Source organism: Brassica oleracea, chromosome C8 (genome assembly GCF_000695525.1).
Source record: "Brassica oleracea var. oleracea cultivar TO1000 chromosome C8, BOL, whole genome shotgun sequence".
Taxonomy (NCBI): Eukaryota; Viridiplantae; Streptophyta; class Magnoliopsida; order Brassicales; family Brassicaceae; genus Brassica; species Brassica oleracea.
In genome coordinates, this window is record NC_027755.1 from 12,784,140 (window position 1) to 12,790,060 (window position 5,921).

General features: G+C 35.7%; 1 long non-coding RNA gene across 7 annotated transcripts; it reads right to left on the bottom strand.

Annotated features, from left to right (window-relative positions):
• Nucleotides 1-575: 575 nt before the first annotated feature.
• LOC106307811 lies at nt 576-3,264 on the bottom strand. Of its 7 annotated transcripts, none has more exons than XR_001263403.1 (8): nt 3,134-3,264; nt 3,008-3,038; nt 2,717-2,833; nt 2,458-2,639; nt 1,920-2,044; nt 1,526-1,735; nt 1,328-1,430; nt 576-1,190 (listed from the first exon to the last, which is right to left on the bottom strand). It is a non-coding gene; the product is annotated as an uncharacterized LOC106307811 (long non-coding RNA). The 7 variants fall into 7 exon arrangements; XR_001263399.1 differs by having other exon boundaries at nt 2,967-3,038; XR_001263398.1 differs by having other exon boundaries at nt 1,351-1,430; nt 2,942-3,038.
• Between the last annotated feature and the right edge of the window lie 2,657 nt (nt 3,265-5,921).

Below are 5,921 nucleotides of genomic sequence, written 5' to 3' on the forward strand. Positions count from 1 at the left end.
AATATACCGAGGGACATGTTCCTCGGAATATACCGAGGGACCCTTGTTCCTCGGAATTTTCCGAGGGTTCATTTCGTCACTTCCGAGGTAAATTCCGAGGACGTTCTCCCTCGATATATTCCGAGGAGATTTCCGACGAACTGGTGGTCCTCGGAGTTTCCTCAGAAATTTGTTTCCTCGGAATTCCGTCGGAAAATTCCGAGGGATTTCCGAGGAAAATGGAATTTCCGAAGAGTTATTTCCGAGGACTTGTTTTGTCTGTATGTCGTCAGAATAACGTTATTCCGACGACATACCGACGATTTTTTCCCTCAGTATGTCGCTGTTTTCTTGTAGTGTTACGCTAACAAAGCTCCAGCAACTGCTTTGCCAAGAAAGAAGCATTATCCCGACCTCCCAGCCAAGAGCAGGACAAATGAAATAATATGGTCCCTACCCCACCCTGACCAAGGAAGTTGTTACAGAATAAACTTGTATCTCTGTTTTTGAAAACACTCAAATTTGGTTAAATTCTTTAGTTTACACGTTGAGCAATACAAAGGATTGAATTTCTTTTGTATTATTATCAGATGGCATTAGCGAAAGAATCAACATTTATTGTTCCTAGTTATACGTTTATAACGCTAAGGTAGGTTATTTGTTTACTGAAAATTTTGATGATAATAAAAAGAACAAAAGACTCTGGATGAATGCAAGAAAAAAGAAATGAAAGAAACAAATGTTCTCTATCTATCCAAAACGTAGTCACTCTTGTTGTCTCGGAGTTGCTCTTGGAGCTTTTGTTACATCAAGTTTGCTCAAACCACGGATCAGTTTGATGATATGAAGTTGTCTTTCTATTCAAATTGAGTTTGCTTCTTGTGATTCTAGTAAACTACCAGTTTGTGGTTCGGGTCGAGAGCTTCAATGGCCGGTAGAGAGATTATAACATTGTGTAAAGAGTAAAGCTCCTTCAACAGGTTCTATAGAAGAAGAGTTGGTCCTAATTGTTTACCTGAAGCATACTTCACACGCAGCGTACAATGGCTCTTGCGGAACCTGTATGGAGATAGTGAAGCCCTTTAGCGCATATCTAAAGCTTCTGTCTCCAGCTCAACCTAGGATTATCCGAGTCATACAGATGGTCTTTAAGCATTCCCTTTTTCATATACTCATACACAACGATCATCTTGCTTTCCTCATTGCAATACCTGATTAAAGAAACCAAATGCATGCGTCTGAACAGAGACAACATTTTGATCTATGTCCTGAATTTTTTCGATGTAAAGCTATATCGAGCTGATTACTATTTCTGTGTTCGAAAATTAAAAAAAAAAGAAGACATTACATTCTGTGTTTGGAGATACTCACGGTCCAAACAAGATTGATTCTGGTGAGATACCATGTAAAAGAAAGCTTTCTTTCCTCGTTTGCTCTTTTTCTCAGGGACACTACACTCAAAACAAAAGAGAACAGTTCGATCCAATTATATTTTTAATATATTCAGTATTTCATCAGTGGAAGAGCAGAGAAGTTGGTTTCAAACCTTTAGATAAGGCACCAACGAAAGTGAAAGTAACTGTTGGTCAAAAAACACACTAACAGATGGGTTACGTGAAAGTGGTCACCTGTGGGGAGATGTGATATAAGCATTTAGCTCAGACAGTGTTAACGTTTCGATCTTCATAACACCACCATATTTTGTAGACGTTGAGGAGGAACCTTCCTACCGAGACCAACCTTGTGGTGACCAACTCTGTATATGATTTATAACATGAAGAAATGTAAGTTATTTGCAGAGTAACAAAGGTTATAACTCCTTACTTTGTGAGATATCTTTGGCTGGCAACACTCTCATGGTCAAAAAAGAAATGTGTTTCTGGAGTAGCATTTAGAAAAAAGTTGGCCTAAAATAACAGATGAGTGTTAGAAATGGTTACCTCCAACTAATTTAGGGTTGATATTGGTGGCTACAGCAACCTTTGGTTCCACACCTGACATTACTAATTCCTCATCGAGGAGCTCCGCAAGGTTGCCGAATACACTTATGCATGCGGGTCCGTCCCTGCAAAGTTGAGCATTCAGACAGTCGGACATTAACAATTAAATGACATTTTGCAACCCATAGCCTCCACCTTTCCACATGAAAATAGCAAAAGATATAGAGAAAAATGAATGAAAATTAATACCACTACACAAAGTTATAGACATTTATCATGACATTCATCACATAATATTTTTTTTTTTTAAGTTTGATACAGAAAAACTAAGGGTTAAGAGAGAATGTTTTCCTATTCCAAGCTTCTTCCTCTGTTATGTACCAAAGACAAATAAAGTTGTATATATTAAATTGGATCCACAGTTCCTAAAATTAGATATCTCAGAATAGTAGGAAGCAGTCAACAACACAGAGAATGAACCTTTTCCTTAACCACACACAGACTTAATTAATACTTCAGGGAAGCCTGTTAAAGAAACCTGAAGATGTAAGCTAGATGTCATGTAAACGACGTAAGGTCAGTGTCAGACGACAACAACCAAACCGCTAAGGGGATCTATGTGAAGCAAGTAATGAGTTCAGGCTTCAGCCATGAGGCGTCGAGTGGATTGGGTTCCTCGGTCTAAGTGGTCCTTATGCCCCGCACCTCCCCCAATGTTATCTGCAGAGAAACATAAGGATTAATGACAGATTTTAGAGGATGAAATTAATTATAGGTCAGGTAATGAAGTGTGTAACTGGCAATTCAGTGTTTGTGTTAGCCTGTGACAATAGCTGGTCGAAATTATGAAACCTGTTTGCTCTATGAATCTGACTGAAACAGTGGCATCAGCGAATCTGAATTTTTGGATGCTCCTGGCGACATAAAAAACAGTTAGCTCATAAAAGGGATCCTTGTTTGAGCAGGTGTTTGAATCTAGATGGTGAAGGATTAAAATAAAATCATGGATTAAAGTAACTTACAAGAGATTAAAGAGAATCAGATAACCTTCCCGTCAATCAGAACCATGTCAACACCCATGAACTTACCCCTTTTCTCTGCAATGACCTTCCTTCAATTCTGAAAATAGAATCTGGAAATTAACCATTCATTTTTGGATCTTTCTGGAGAACTCTTGAAAAAACGTTAGCAGACAGACGAACTATGAAACTCACTTGTGAAATTTATCGGAGGAAAGAGTCATTTAAGAAGAGGTAATGGGTTTCATTGATTCAACTCGACGTTACCTCGTAGAACCGAGGCTAAGAGGAAAAGGTGCGGCTGAAGTTCGAGGAAGCTGAAGTGATTGAGTTGCCACGTGGCATAAAACCCTCGTATGTGAATGATGACGTGGACACTTGAGAGGGCAGATAAACCAACTTTATTATTACAGATTCTTTGAATATACTATTGATTTCCCACGTAAAAACATTAAACTCTAGATTTCTTCTTATTCTCTTATCTTTCCGCCATAAATATTTCTATTAGCTTTGATTCTATTAAAGACGGCTTTCGTATTCTAGTACCGGTGATTTAGTAAATTGATAAGCATATATTTTCAGAGGATATTGGAGTTGTATATAGGAAACAGTTATCTACTTTTAATAGGAACTACTTAATTTCGATTTGGTTAGGAAGTAGTTATTTATTGTAAATGCAATGGTCAAATGTGTAAATAAAAGAAAATACTAAAAAGTACTGCTATCCATGTTGCCATACAATATTAAAATATACTGCTATTCAAGTTGCCAAATAGTACCAAAAGGTACTCCAGTTTTAATAATATAGATAGATATAATAGAAAACATTCCATTTAGAAATTAGAGTAGTATTTAATAAATTTGATTTTTAATCATACAAAATTAAATTGACAAAATTTAATAAAAGATAAATATATTTTAAGTTTTTTTGTATAAAATTGAATAAACCAAAAACCGACATTATGTAAACCGAAGCAAACCAAAATAAATATGATTTTAATATGGTATCTAATTTTTATAAATCAAAATATCAAAAAACTAAACCAAGACCATACTAAAATTAAATAAACCAAAAACCGACTGTATATAAACTAAAACCAAACCAAAACAGATATGATTTTAATATGGTATTTAATTTTTATAAACAAAAATATCGAAAAACTGAGCCGAGACCAGACCAAAATCTAGATTGAACAACCTTACTTTGAATATATGATTTTTTATGTTTTTTCACCCTACGCAAAGCGTGGGTCTCATCCTAGTATACAATTGAAACTCTATAAATTAATATTTGACAAATTAATAAAGACTATAAATTAAAAAAATTCACCGGTCTTGAATTGGGCCAATGTAATATGTGATACAATTCGATAAATTAATAAGATAATAATTTAAAAAAAAAGGTTATGTTAATATATGGTCCCAATATAAACATAAATTAATCATTAGTGTATATAAAGTTTATATAAATATTAGTATTAGCACGGATATATGTTTTTTGCTTGCAAATAACACCAAGTTTTAGTTATATATAACTAAAATTACATGTAAAATATAACTCTAATTTATCATAAGGAAATGAATATATATAAACAAACAATTAACATACTTATTACTACACGACATATGAAATTATATTAGATTAGTTAAAAAAATTATATTGATCTTAATTTACCCATTGGATACATATATTAGTTTGAAGCGTTTATGTTTTACTTCTTTGTCTTGCTTAACTTAGTTTTTCCTAATTACTAACCCGCAATTTATAGCTTTTTTGTCTTATTACGTTTAGTATCAAAGTACCACGCACTATAGTATTACAAGGGTGTTTCCAATCTACGTTTTGGTACAATAGGGAAACAATTAAACAATTTGACCTTTTCGGTGTGTGATTGTTTTGTTGTCAATGAATTCCATTCAATATTCCAAGTCAAAGGACTTGATCCAAAACCAAAGAGTATAGCAACAACATAACTAAAGACATCAATAGATGCCATAAGGCTAGCGCCACAACAAAAGCAAAAGAAAGAAAGCTGGAAAGCCTACTCCATAAAGTAGCATAGACAACAAGTACTTGAGATCCATGACGAAAGACCTACAGCATTGCCTGGTTCCTGATAGCAGGTGCTAACCATGAAGGGCCTCCTCTCGCTATGTACGATTGATAGCGATGATCTGAAGTTACACTCGATGCATTCTTTAGAGCAATTGAGTTTACTCCTTCTGAAACTAGCATCACTTGGCAGTGATCAAATTGATACAGGGAACGTAGTATCTTTGATAAGAGAAAATGGATATTAGGGAATAACCTAGGTGCGTTGATAGCTTCCCATACCAAAGGAGAAGATATTTCAATTATTACACTTTTGAAGTGCAAATCACGAAGAGCTTCACTGGTCCATAATAGAGAACTCAACCCTCCTTCAAAGGCTGTACAAACTGGTGAAGTAGCCTTTCTACTATGGATCAATGGTATGCCACAATTGTCCCGAGCAATCCAGGCGGCACCACTGTTCTGTAGATGATTAAACAATCTGACCTTTTCGGTCACTACAAGAAAACAACGGTATTCTGACGGACATTCCGACGGAAAATGAAATCCTCGGAATATCCCGAGGAATTTTCGAGGATATTCCGAGGAAACACAAAATTTGATTTCCTCGGAATTTCCTCGGAATATACCGACGGAATTCCGAGGAAATATCAATCCGTCAGAATATTCTTATGGAATACCGAGGAAAAATGTATTACTCGGAAAAAACCGATGAATTCCGAGGATATATTATAGCCGTTAGAGAGCCGTTGGGGGATTTTAAAAATTCCGAGAAAATTCCGACGAACTAGCCGTTGGCGTCGGAATTCCGTCGGAATTTCCTCGGTCTGTCGGCAGGATTTCAACTATAAATACAAACACCCCTCTTCCTCTTCATTCACTCTATATCTTCATCCTCCCTCTTACTCTCTTTACACACGAATTTGATTC